The 15002-nt window shown below is 40.2% G+C and overlaps 1 protein-coding gene across 2 annotated transcripts in view; it reads left to right on the forward strand.

Annotated features, from left to right (window-relative positions):
* Nucleotides 1-15002, forward strand: part of DIP2C (disco interacting protein 2 homolog C) — a 384021-nt gene that overhangs the window by 203012 nt on the left and 166007 nt on the right. The window lies entirely within an intron of this gene.

The following is a 15002-nucleotide window of genomic DNA, read 5'->3' on the forward strand; positions in this document are numbered from 1 at the left end:
AGAGTTAGAAACATCGATGAGAGAGAAACATCAATCAGCTGCCTCCTGCACACCCCCCATTAGGGATGAGCCTGCAACCAAGGTACATGCCATTGACCGGAATCGAACCTGGGACCCTTCAGTCTGCAGGCCGATGCTCTGTCCACTGAGCCAAACCGGTCAGGGCGGTTTTAATTTTTATAATGTTGGTTGCTAGTATAGTTTTTTTATTCTCTTTTAACCTCAATTTTTCAAGTGCAATTTTCAAAAAAGAAACAAATCCTTAAATTTTTGTATGTCCTCTATTGCTGCCTTTGTGCTGTCTGCAAGAGTGCTGTCTTGGTAATTCCATTTCATTGTAATCATCACCTGAGCTTGGCTGGCTTGAATTGATTTCATTCATTTAGCATCAGAAAATTTACGATTAATATTTTAATTACTTTTGAGACATCCCCCCCCCCAACATCTAGATTAAAGTTGCTTTTACCCTCTTCCCTAACTATAATTTTTAAAAGAAAATTCCCGGTAAGTGTTATTGCTAGACACCAGTTCAGGGCACCTGTGCGTTGCTGAAGATACTGGTCCGAATGATAACATGTGTCTGTCGCTTTATATTTGGCAAGGTAGTTTCACAAACATCATCTCGCTTAGTTTTTATACCAAACAGGTGAAGTGCTGATTACTGTTCCATGTCACAGAAGGGGAAGCTGAGGCTATGGCAGATGTGGTGGCTCCGCCAGTTCATACCAGGGTTGGATGGGTCCATGTTTCTTGATTCTTTCTGTTAATGGGGGCTTGTAAGATAAACCACCACCGTTTCCTCTAAGGAGCTGTCCGACTGACTTCCTGGATGAAGGGGTAAGACAGATTTGATGGCGTCAGGAGTAGTCATCTGCACAAACAAGAAGAATGGACTGAGAAACGCGGAAATGCCAAGTGCAGCCTCGCTGCTGCTCCCCCTGCCTTCTCAGCCCCTTTTGGGAGGCCTTGATGCCTGGTTAATACCTGGGGATGGAATGAAGGCAGGAGTTTGTTCCCAAATCCACCCTCTGTTTTTCAGAGGTGTTTAACACCCAGCACATATCAAGAACCCATCTTAGCCATTCAGGCACCTCAGAGGCCCCTTTCAGATAATTAGGAGAGTAGCAGCATGCACTCGTATGCCGTCAGCTTACTGTGAAATGTTTCCATTACCTCCTTTGTCTTGATACTGCTGCTAGTATTTTATATATGCACATACACACATAGACACATATGTAGACACATAGTTCTGCATACAGTAGACACACGTGTAGATAAACACATAGCCCTGCATACAGTAGCCACACCTGTAGACCACATATGATGACGTGTTTACAATCCTTAGTATCTTTAGTTCTCACAGAAGCTAGTCCCGTGCTCTTATTTCCATTCTATAGATGAGAAAGTGGAAGTTTAGGCAGGAATGTGATCATTAATACTACTGCAGTGAGTAGCTCATCAAAAGAGGACACAAATCTAGCTTTGCCTTCCCTGTCAGATGACTTCTTGCCACAAAGATTTTATCTCGTGTCCATTTCTAACCTTTAACTCTGTGTTCATTTTTATAATTTACATGGAAATTAAATCCCAACAAATCTATTTCCCAAGTCTGTTATCTGTCTTTCCTGATGATGGGGGGGGTGGGGCTGATAGACCCCAATGTTTACACAGCCTCTGATAAGGCGCACTGCGTTTGGCAGATCCTCCTAGTTACTTAGGGGGTAGATAGGATGGGTGGTCAGATAGTAAAAGTCTGAGAGAGGTTAGCACAGCAGGGATGGTGATTCCTTAGCCTCAGGTACCTGTCAACTCACCTGTGCACGTTACCTTCCATCTTTGAGGATGGGAGAGGGGATGTGGGAGAGCAGCGCACTGGGGGAGGATGGAGGCTACTGAGGAGAATCGAGGGCAACTTCAGGAGTTATTTTTACTCGTCGGTAGAAATATGGCCAGCATAGTCCTCTGCAAAGGAAATAGACCCATCTGGGTTCAGCCCACCTCAAGCCTTACTTTAAATTACTGTTAACTCCTCACCCACATCACTGTGAGTGGGAGGAGCTGTGAACGAAAGCTGCAGCTTTAGCCAGCGTTAGTCCTTTCCAGTTAGAGCTCCAGACTGGGATGTGAGCATTTGGTACTACCCCCCCATCCTCTGGCCCACAGATTCTGACAGGCTCCTGACCTTGCAGCGTTGTTTCCTGTAGGCATCTCTCAAGGCATCTTTTCCCATAGCCTCTATATCAGCCGTTCTCAACCTGTGGGTTGCGACCCCTTTGGCGGCCGAATGACCCTTTCACAGGGGTCGCCTAAGACCATCCTGCATATCAGATATTTACATTACGATTCATAACAGTAGCAACATTACAGTTATGAAGTAGCAACAAAAATAATTCTATTTTTGGGTCACAACATGAGTAACTGTATTTAAAGGGCCAGAAGGTTGAGAACCACTGCTCTATATAGTTCTGATTTTCTCTCCCTTGGTTGCTCTTTCTGCCCAGTCATTGGAAATTTGGGGCTCCAGGCCTAAGGGCAAAGACTAGCTCAACCCCTCCAGTGGCCGGCGCAGTCCAGGGGCTCCATCTCAGCGCCCAGCACGCGAGGAGTGTGAGGAAGGGTCCTTCCTGCTCTGCTTGGTGCTAGAGAGCAACAGAGAATAAGACACAGCCTCCCCCTCCCTAGGAGTTCACAGCCTAAGGGGGAACCAGACCAGTGACTGAAGGTTATAATGTGTAAAGGGTGGATGTTCCTGTGCAGTGTGGTCTCTGAGGGGGCTGTTCCCCTCACAGATAGCTCCTAAATACCCATCAGCTGGTGGCACGCCTGCTCAGCACCCCAGCAGCTCCCATTGCTCTCAGAGTTGGAATCGTGTCCCCACAGTGACCCACCATGTGCGTGGCTTCCCTCCCATTTCTCCATGATCTTGTCTTTCACGTTACCCCTGCTCTGCAGCCTCACTGGCGTCCTGGGTCGTTTTGAGCACATGGACGCCTGACTGCTGTAGGGCTACTACACTGTCTGTTCTTCTGCCCCGAATGTTCTTCCCTCATATATACACACTGTTGGTTTCCTTCCTTCATTAGGTCTCTGCTCAGGTGCTACTGCTTTTTTGAGGCATTCTCTGACCACCCAAATAAAATGGTAAAACAGCATAGCACCCCACACACGATCCCTATGCTTCCCCATTCTGGTTCTTTTGTATCCATTGCTGCCATCACCCTAACACTCTATCGGTCAACCACCTATCGGTCCACCTCCCTGTCTATCAAACATCTCTGTCAATAATCTTTCATTCATCTATCATCTACCTACTTACCTATATCAGTCATTTGTATACTTGTATTAATCATCTACCTACTTGTCTATCAATTAATTTTATTTCTCTGATCTATCAACCATCTACCTGCCTATCATAAGAATGTCAGATCTACAAAGACAAAAATTTTATTTTGTTAATTCATGTATGCCAGTCACATAGAATGTTGCCTCAGTAATAGTTTTGGAAGGAAGGGAGATGAGGGACCATAGCACATTTGGGGGAAAGTAAGAAATTACATACAGAGATTCCAGATTTTAAGGTATCTTGTATACCATGCTTGGGAATTTGAACTGGATCCTGAAGATGGTAGGGTGCCACTTGAAGATTTTGGGCAAAGACATGACAGGAGCAGTCTCAGCATTTGAACATGGCTTGGGTAGCACTGTGGAATATGGATTAGAAGTGGAGGAATGGCAAAGACCCTGAAAGCCTGATGTTAATGCATGTCTAGGAGATGAGTCAGTGCCGGTAAGATTTGAGATATGTTTAGAAGATAATAGTAATAGGGCCCTAAGGCTGAGTTAATGTAAGAGCGTGTGAGAGAGGGAACTAGGGGTGCCTCTAGGTGTCCAGGTGATACACCTGCATAGATGATGGCCTCTGGGTCTGCCTGTAGAGAATTAAACCTTTCATTCATAGATCAGAGATGGTGGAATTTGCCACAGCTATTTACTTACAATGCAGTTGTAGAGAATACCTTAAAAAATTGTGTAGACATTTCTTAAAGTGTCATGTAAGGCATGGAAAATGTTATTATATATATATTATTTTAATTTAAAAATTTTTGAATGTTAACTGCTTAGTGCTTGTGAAATCTCAGCTGGGGATCTCATTTTCTATAATCAACACCAAGCTCCCCCCTCCACTATGTATCATGGCAACCACCCTAAAGAAAAGCTGAGGAGGACCCATGGAACATTATGCGGGCTCACTTGATAATCTCACTTTCCATTTTATTCTCTTCTATCTCCTGTTGTTAAAATAATCTAGTCATGAGTGTTCTTATTTTAGACATTTCACTGACAAATTACTTTCTCTTACAGTATGTGCTCTTACATCATTTTAAAAATTGCAGTACGAAATCTTGGCTGAGTTGAGTCTATTGCCAGTGTACGTGTTTCAGGACTTTCCAGTTTATTTCCGCCTGAGCCAGCGTGGAAGATTTAAGACATTCAAAAGGAAGAGTTTTGTGGCCCTCAGGAGATTTTGCTCTTTGAATTTCGTTGACTACTTAACTTGCAGTAGCGTTCCTTTGGTTGCTTCAGTGACCAAATTGTATCAGCCAAGAAGTGATTCTATTATCTCTTAGATAATTGACTTAATTAACAGTCAATCTAGTCAACCGGATAGCCTCCAATTTAATCTCTCCTGGCAACATTTTTCCATTTCACTTCTAAACCCATGGACTTAAATCATGATGAACTCCTACTGGAATTCTTGATAAATAACTTCCTTTAGAAACTTAAATTTGATTTGGAAAGTGAATGAATGATGGACAGGTATCTATATATTAGGCACTTTCTTACTTTTACTTGATAAAGTCTAAATTAAAGCTTTAAAAATTCGAGGTATTTTTAAACATCCCTTTTCTCCCCACCAAACACCCTAGAAAAGAAAACCTTGAGGTTTGTGTTGTGTCTGTTCCAACCAAGACCAACTATGATACGGAAGAAAATGAAAACTAAAATGTAGCAAGAATAAAAATGATTCTTTTGTCCTTTTATGAACTAATAAATGAACCACACCTCATATTTTATGTGTGCACAAGATCAAGGCAGCTGCCTCTCAGTGGTCAGCCACCCTGACCCATCCTCACACTCATTCCTGGGAGAATTTCATGGAGCCCTGTCTTAGGCTAAGACAGCAAACTGAGTAGTTCCAAGGATCTCACTACCCGTTAAGAATGTCTGTGAGGTCAAACTATTCAGAATAATACTAACCCACTGTTTGCCTTTTTTACTCTCATTTTTTTCATGAATGCACACTGGATTTTTCCAGAGGCTGCATAACATATGGTGATGTTATGATTCTAACAGATAGTGGAATCTGTGATTGTGAAGTCCTGTGTTTTAAAAGTTTTAAAGTTTACTTTCTAATACAGTAAATATGCAAATAGAAATCCCACAAGCAAATGCTTTTAAGGGCTTTTGGCATTAAGAGTTTAAAGTGTTCTTTGAGTCAAAGAGTTTGAGAACCATTGCTGTGAGGCTTATAAAAATGTAATTTATTCTTTAAAAATTGAGAAGTAATATGAACTAGAAACTTCTACATCTGAATCCACCCCAAGACTGGTTTTATGCTGCCATCAGTTTAAAGTCTGATTCATGACAATGCTCAGTTTCTGGGAGTAAGGACCTGTGTCCTCATATTCACTCATTCAACAAATGTGCAAATAACTTTGTGTACTGAGTCCTCTGCTATGCACTATGGGTAAGAGTGTGATATAAAAAACATTGTGTTTGCTTTTAAAGAGCTTATTTATCCTATAGTAATTTCTTCCTTAATGCTATAGTTTCATTTTCTAGATTGAAGTTTTTCTTTCTCCAGTCAACTTGAACTTACTGATTTTAATGTAGCTCCTAACTCTGTAACCTGTGTTCTCTCTGACCAACTCAGTTTTCATAAATTTATTTATTCTAGCGTAAATTAGGAAATAACACTTTCTTACATTAGAATAAGAGAGAAGGATGCACTAAATCAGACCACACACTCAACTAAAGATTCACTGTGAAGGATAGACTCCTAACTAGAGCTACACTGTTTAACATGATGGCCAAATCCACATGGAACTTTTCAAAATTTAAACTAATTAAAGTTAGATAAAATTTAAGGTTTGTTTCTTTTGCTTCACTAACCACTTCTTTTTCTTTTTTGGCAAGTGGCTACTAGACTGGGCAGGGCAGATATGGAAATCATTAGCCAAACAGAAAGCTCTCCTTCGCAGTGCTGTTCTAGGGCCAAGGTTGTGTAAGAGTAGGGGTGACGGCAGGGGATGCACTTAAAATCAAAAGACCTGTTTGTTCAGAACTAGTAAAACAAACTAAATCTTGATATCTGCATCTAGTCATTTAAACAGAAACGGCACAGTCAGATTTGCGTTTTAGAAATGTCAGTGTAGCAGGAATATATAGGATAGATTGGTTGGGCTGGGATGCATTCCTGGCTGAAATCAGGGACATGTTAAAGAGGCTGTTGTATTTTATTTTTATTGATTTTTTAGAGAGAGAGGAAGGGAGAGGGAGAGAAACATCAATGTGAGAGAGAAGTGTTGATCAGCTGCTTCCTGCATGCTCTGTCCCCCTCCCCACAAGGGATTGTGTCCACAACCCGGGCATGTGCCCTGACTGGGAATTGAACCAGCAATATTTCAGTGCACAGGACAAAGCCCAACCAACTGAGACACACTGGCCAACGTGAGCCTGTTGTATTTTAGGTGAAAAAATTTATCATCAAAATTTGTGTGATGCACTAAAGTGGTACTTAGAAAGAAGTTGATAGGTTAAAATGTTTATATTAAGTGAGCAGAGATCCTGGACATTGAAAAAATAAGGATTTAACTTAGAAAGGTGGAAAAGGAAAATCAATAAATCCATAGAAAGAAGAAAAAAATTAATAGAATAAAATGGAGTAGAGGATACAGACTTGTTTTCTGTTCCAGCATGTAGTGGAAGCATGGAAGTCATCACACCCATCCTCATCACAAGGGAAACTCTTAACAAATGGGAAATCAACAGCCTTTCTTTGATGTATCAAAGAACTGAGGTCATTGGGCAAACTGCCACCCCAAAACTGGGGATAGGTAATGTAAGCAGAGATGGAATCTCTAAGAAAAAAAATCTAAAGGCAGTGCTAGAAATCAAAAACATCATGACAGCCCTGACCAGTTTGGCTCAGTGGCTGGAGCATCGGCCTGTGGACTGAGGAGTCCTGGGTTCGAGTCTGGTCAAGGGCATGTACCTTGATTGCGGGCACATCCCTAGTAGGGGGTATGCAGGAGGCACCTGATGGATGTTTCTCTCTCATGAATGTTTCTAACTCTCTCTCTCCCTCTCCCTTCCTCTCTGTAAAAAAATCAATAAAATATATTTTAAAAAAAACAAAAACAAAACATGACAGAAATGAAAAATGGCTCATCAATAGACAGAAGGTGGATAGGTCAGATACTCAGATCTACATAAAGAATACTTGGAGATTAAACAATATACTTTAAAGAACACATGAATTAAAAAGTTAAAGAGAAAAATTTAAAATGTCTTAAAAAGGAAAAAATACAAGTGATCAAAATTTGTGAGTTGCAGCAAAAGCAATGCTTAGAGGCAAATGTATAGCATCAAATGCATATATTGGAAAAAAAGAAAGATCTAAAAATTTATAATCAAAGCTTAAACCTTACAAAACTAGGAAAATAAGAAATTAAATCCAAAGAAGAAAAGAAGTAGAAGTTGGAAGAGAACGAAAATGCGAAATCAATAGAAAAAATGTGGAAGAAACCAAAAGCTAGTTCTTTGAAAAGGTCAATATAATTGATAAACTTCTAACCAGGTTAAGTAAGAAAACAGTAGAGATGACACAAACTACTAATATCAGAAACTAAAAGCAACCATTACTACTGGTTTCTTAGACCATAAATGGATAATAAAGGAATATTACAAATAATTGTATGCCCACAAATTTGATAACCTAGTTGAACTGGACCTCATTCCTTGAAAGACATGATCGACCAAAACACACAAGAAGAAATAGACAATCTAAATAGGCCTAAGTCTATTTAAAAACACACACAAAATCAATAAATAATAAGTTTCCAGAACAACATACCAGGCCCAGATGGGTTCACTTGCAAATTCTATCAAAAAGCTAAGTAAGACATTATACCCATTCTTTATGTATTCTTCCTATAGATAACCTAAAACCAAAACTAGACAAAGACATTACAATAAGGGAAAACTACAGACTAGTATCTCTCATGAACGTAGATATAAAATTCCTCAACAAAATATTAGTAAATCACATCCAATGCTGTATAGAAATAATTATGTACTACTACCAAGTGGGACTTATTCTAAGTATGCAAGGCTGGTTCCACATTTAAAAATTAATATAATCTATGACATCAGCAAACTAAAAAGAAAAACCAAGTGACCCCCATCAATATAAAGCAAAAAACAACAACAAAAACAAAACAGAACAAAAACCCCAAAAACATTTGACAAAATGTTTTGTGTTAAAAATCTCTCAGAAAATTAGGAATAAAAGGGAAATTTCTCAATTTGATAGAGTATCTACAAAAACCCCACTGTTAACATTATCTTACTGGTAAGAAACTAAATTATTTCCCACTAAGATCAGAAACATGGCAAGAATGTCCTCTCTCCCTACTACTGTTCAGTATTATACTGGAAGTCCTAGCTAATGCAATAGGACAAGAAGAGAAAAGGGAAAAAGGGTATATAGATTGGAAAGGAAGAAATAAAAGAGTCTTTATTCACAGATAACATGATTGTCTTTGTAGAAAATCCCAAAGAATTAAGAAAAAATCTGAAACTAATAAGCAGTTATGGCAAGATTGCAAGATATAAAGTTAGTATATGAAAACCACTTTCTTATATACCAGTAACAAACAATTGGAACTTGAAATTAAAAATTAAAAACACGGTGTCATTTCATTTCATTCATATCAAAGAGTGAAATACTCAAGTAGAGCTCTTAAAAATATGCAAAGCCTATATGAGAAAACTATAAAAATAATGAAAGAAATTATAGTTATAAATAAATGGAGAAAAATTCTGTATGCGTGGATAGGAAGACTCAATAATGTCAAGATGTCAGTTCTTCCCAATGTGATCTATAGATTCAATGCAATCTCAACCAAAATCCCAGCAAGTTATTTTGTAAATATCAACAAACTAATTCCAAAGTTCATATGGAAAGGTAAAAGGCCCAAAATAGGCAACACAGTATAGAACAACAAAATTGGAAGACTGACACTACTCAACTTGAAGACCTACTAAAAACTAGAAGTAGACAGGACAGTGAGATATTGGTGAAATAATAGATTAATGGATCATTGGATCATATTAGCCCAGAAATGGACCCACACAAATATAGTCAACTGATACTTGACAAAGAAACAAAGCAATTCAACGGAGAAATGATAATCTTTTCAATACATAGCACTGGAACAACTGGACATCCGCGTGTTAAACAATGATTCTGGCCCTAGCCGGTTTGGCTCAGTGGATAGAGTATTGGCCTGCAGACTGACAGGTCCCAGGTTTGATTCCAGTCAAGGGCATGTACCTCAGTTGTAGGTGAGAGGCAACCAATAGATGTGCCTTTCTTACATCGATGTTTCTCTCTCTCCCTCCCCCCCCCCCCCCCCCCTTTCTACTCTCTAAAAAATCATGGAAAAATATCCTGGAGTGAGGATTAACAAAAAACAAACAACAAATCTAGAGCAGATCTTACAGCTTTCAGGAAAATGAACTCATAGTGGATTGTAGACCTAAATGTAAAACAAATGTATTGTTTTGTAAACATTTTAGAAGATAATATAGGAGAATATCTAGGTGAACTTGGGTTTGGTGATGACTTGATAATACAACACCAAAAGCACAATCCATTAAAGAAAAAAAAATTGGTAAGTTGGACTTCATTAAAATTAGAAACTTCTGTTCTATAAAAGACACAGTAAAGAGAATGGAAAGACAAACCATAGGTTGGGAGAACAATCTGCAAAACTCATTTTTTATTAAGGACTGGTATCCAAGATATACCAAGAACTCTCAAACTTCAGAGTAAGGAAACAAGCAATCCATTAAGAAGTGAGCAGAAGACCTGAACAGATAACTCCCCAGAAAAGACCACAAGTGGCAAGTAAGCACAGGAGAGATGCTCCACATCATATGTCATTAGGGAATTGCAAATTAAAACTACAGTGAGATAGCACTGTCCGAATGGCGGAAATCCAGAACACAAATACCACGTGTTTGCAGGGACAGGAACTTAGGAAGGCAGTGTAGTGGTTTCTTATAAAATTAAACATACTCTAAAGTACTTGAGGGTCAACTCTGTGGAGTATATGATTGTCTTGCCTCTATGCTATATGCCTGAAACAAGTACAAAATAATTTTAATGTAAACTATAATTGAAAAATTAAAGTCTGGTTGGTGTTGCTCAGTGGTTGTCAACACATGAACCAGAGGATCATGGTTCAATTCCCAATTAGGGCACTGGCCTGGGTTGGGAGCTCCATCCCCACTATGGGGCATACAGGAGGCAACCACTCAGTGACTCTCTCTCCCTTCCTCTCTCTTAAATCAATTAAAAAAATTTTACACTAAATGTGGAAAGCAGCCGAAACCGGTTTGGCTCAGTGGATAGAGCGTTGGCCTGTGGACTGAAAGGTCCCAGGTTTGATTCCGGTCAAGGGCATGTACCTGGGTTGCGGGCATATCCCCAGTAGGTGATGTGCAGGAGGCAGCTGATCGATGTTTCTCTCTCATCGATGTTTCTAACTCTCTCTATCTCTCTCCCTTCCTCTCTGTAAAAAATCAATAAAATATATTTAAAAAAAAATAAATGTGGAAAGCAGTATAAGATAATAATAAGAGCAGGCATTTAGGACTCACTGTTTACCTTCAAGGGCATTTACTGTTTGCACTGCTGATTTTCGTGTAAAATCCCATTTCTTCGATAGAGGAAGCTAGTTACTTAGAAAGCAATGTTTTCTCTTAAAGTTTCTTCTTGTGTATTCAGCAGCATTGTTTAAAACATATTGTATGTTCAATAAACATACAATGTATGAATGGCAAACAAGACAAAACCCAAAACTAGACATACTCTTATGGAAGGATCCAGCAGCTGCACTCCTTGGTAAGGGGTTGGAAATATATACTTATATCTAAAAATGTTCACTCAAACGTTTATAGCAGCTTTGCCCATAATTGCTAGAATTTTGAAGCAAGGTGGATGGATAAATAAACTGTGGTTCATTTAGACAATGGAATATTGTTCAGTTATAAAAAGAAATGAAAACCCATAGAAGATCCTAAAATACATATTACTCAATGAAAGCAGCCAGTCTGAAAAGGCTACATATTGTATCATTTCAATTCTATAACATTCTGGAAAAGGTAAAACTGGGGAGACAGTGAGAAGATTGGTGGTTGCCAAGTGCTTCGAGGAAAGGTGGAGCCCAGAAGATTTTTAGATATAAGTGAGGGAAGCCCAGGTCCTGGGTGCTAGAGGGAAGCCAGTGTCAGCTGCAAGGGCGAGGGGGGGGGGGGGTGGAGGGAGGAGGAAGGCCTACTCTTGCACGAATTTTGTGCATCGGGCCTCTAGTAAATAAATAAATAATAAATGAAAACAATAGTTAAAACAAATTTTCTCATAAAGAATATACCAGACTCAGAAGGTTTTATATGACCCTATAATCATGGATATAGGTCATTATATATTTGTCAAAACCATAGAATGTACAACACCAAGACTGACCCCTAATGTAAACTATAGGCTTTATTTAAGAATGTATTCATATTACCCCAATTAATCGTAACAGATGTCCCACACTAGTATAAGATGTTAGTAATGGATGAAACTGTATGTGTGAAGGGTGGGATGGGGTATATGGGAACACGCTGTAGTTTCCACTCAATTTTTCTGTAAACCTAAAATTGCCCTAAAAAGTAAAGTCTATTACTATAAAAATGGAATAAAGGACAATGATCAAATGTAGAGTGTCAACAAAGATAAAAGTGATTCTTGGGAAATAGTAATACTATTGAAAAGCCTCCACTGAGAATAGTGAAGCAAGAAGACAGAAATAAATGATCTAAGGGAATGGGACCTGGCCACAGATACACCAGAGGGGAAGGAAGATTATCAGAATCCTATGAATAACCATATGACAGTAATTTGAAAACTTAAGTATATGGAGACATTTCTAATTTAAAAACCTAAGAAATGGAAAGTTTGAGTAATCCTATGGCCATTAAATAAATGGAAACAATAGCCCTAGCTGGTTTGGCTTAGTGGATAGAGCGTTGGCCTGTGGACTGAAGGGTCCCGGGTTTGATTCCTGTCAAGGGCACATGCCTGGGTTGCAGGCTCGGTCCCCACTAGAGGGCATGCAGGAGGCAGCCAATCAATGATTCCCTCTCATCGTCGATGTTTCTCTCTCTTTCTCTCCCTTCCTCTCTGAAATCAATAAAAACATATTTAAAAATAAATAAATGGAAACAATAGTTGAAACAAACTTTCTCATAAAGGATATACCAGACTCAGAAGGTTTTATATTTAAATTATGCCAAACTTACAAGAAATTAACCAGTCTGATTCTATATGAACAATTTCAGAGAATGGAAAGAAAAAAGGTAATCTTCCCAATTCATTCTAGGACAGAGGCCTGTGTCAATAAAAGATAGGAAGTACAGAGAAAGGAAAAGACCCAGACATTATCTGCATAGGAACCCCCAAACAACCTACAGATTTATGAGAAATGATGTTTTAATATAATGGCTTGATATAATCTGAACAAAAATTAATCACATTTCTGTACACAAGCAACAGATGAAAATTATAAAATTTTACATGAAAGAAGTTCACACAAAAAAATGGATTCGTGTGGTAATGGGCTGGGAATAATCCTATAGAGGTGTCAGCTCTCCTAATGTACGTTCAGTTATAATAAAAACGTCGACCTGGTTCTCTGGGAAACTGAAACCGATCGTAGAACTGATGCGAAAGAACAGAGGGCTGAGGATGGGCAAGATGCATTAAAGAGAAAGTGCAGACGTCAGATGTATCACGGGTGAAATGGAAAGCATTAGAAAGAAGCAGACTGGCAGACGAATCTTTCATTCGTGTGAAATTCTAGAAAATGTGGAGCAGTAGCAACAGGTAACACACTGGTACTTAATATGACCTCCAAACACTCAGCAAAACCTGATGTTTGTTCTAAGTAGTCATAATCCTAACATCTATAAGCCATTATTCATGTCACCATTATATTGCCATAATGTAAGCCAATGTTTATTGAGCATGCACTTTGCACAGGCATGTTCTAAATGCTGTTGATCTAATGTATGTAGTCTCTCTGTCCCAGTATTCAAGACTGTCCCACTACTTCATTTCATAGGTGAACAAAAACATTGGCCTTTGTTTTGTAATCAGCTTCTGGTGCCTTTTCTGTGTACTTAGTTTATAGCTGTTAAAAATTTTATCCCTTGTATAGTTCATTAAGGACACAATTATGAGTTAAAAGTGTTCATTAAACATGGGATGAGTTTATGGTGAAAAAGAAAGTAGAGATAATTTATGCCTAGAGCAGAGCCTGGCACAGAGGACATTGGGTACGTATTCATTTACTGGTTGAATAGTGACATTATTCTTCCTTCATGGCAACAGCTCTAAAGGCCAGAGACCAAGCAGTGACCCTGAGAGATGTGGTGTGTCTGTGCAGCTACCAGTGATGAGAGAGACAGAGAGACAGAGAGACAGAGAGAGAGAGAGAGAGAGAGAGAGAGAGAGAGAGAGAGAGAGAGAGAGAGAGAGAAGAAGAAGAAGGAGGAGGAGGAGGAGGAGGAGGAGGAGGAGGAGGAGGAGGAGGAGGAGGAGGAGGAGGAGGAGGGGGAGGAGAAAGGAGAGAGGAGGAGGATGGAGAGAGGAAGGGAAGGAGGAGAAGAAGTTATTAGAAAGTGGAAAATGTGTATGTGTGTCTAGAAGTTCATCCTTGGTGTCAAATGTCAGCTACATGTCACTTCTTGTTGAGGCCTCTCCTGATGGCCCTGCCCCAGACTTGCCCCTCAGTGTCCTCACAGGTCACAAACTCCTCATGTGTAACACTCATCACATCCTATTATCTTGTTGGTTTTCTGGTCTATATCCCAAACAGAGGTCTGCACGGGGGGACTGGGTAAGCAGTAGGTGCTCAGTGAATGAGTGCAGTTGTGACCAGAGCCCCTTTCCATGCACTGCCCCTCCCACACCTCATGTCACCACACACTTTTCCTGGAGATTGAGAGGTGAAGGGCATTGAACTAAAGCAGCAGAAGGTGAAAAATAAGCGACTGGCATGGCTCCTGATGCCCCACTGCTGATAAGAGACAGCGCTCCTGGGAAACGCACCTGCCTTCCCTTCCTTTTCTCTGTCCTCACTGTTTTACACATCTCCCCACACCTCCGCTTCCGTGTGCATATTCTACCCAATGAACGAAAAACGGAGCAACCACGGGAGAGGCCCTGGTGGAAGGGAGCCTGGGTGGGGAGAGGGCACAGCGCAACCGTCAGGACACAGGAAGCGGGTCCCCACCTCGCTCTTTTGCAGTTTTGGTTCCTTCCACACCTGGCTTTCTTCTCTTCGCCTTCTCTGTCAGGCTTGTGGCGACATTGATGATGAGCAGCATCATGGTAGGGTCCCACAGCACAGTACATGGTGTTCAGGCTGCCACGTTCCAGCTCTGCCCAGAGCCCCGTAGCACATGGACGCATTCAACCTTCTCAGCCACCCCAGGGGGCAGTTTCTCAGTGTTCCTTTTTGTGCACACAAGGAAACAGGCGCATATAGGTTAAGTGCTGTGTGTAAGGGCACTTGCAAGAACTGGGACTTGAACCCGGGCAGCCTGGCTCTAGAACCGTGGCCTTCACTGCTCTGCTGTGATGACACAGGTAAGCTTCCTCAGGA

This window comes from Myotis myotis, unplaced genomic scaffold (assembly GCF_014108235.1).
Source record: "Myotis myotis isolate mMyoMyo1 unplaced genomic scaffold, mMyoMyo1.p scaffold_m19_p_1, whole genome shotgun sequence".
Classification (NCBI taxonomy): domain Eukaryota; kingdom Metazoa; phylum Chordata; class Mammalia; order Chiroptera; family Vespertilionidae; genus Myotis; species Myotis myotis.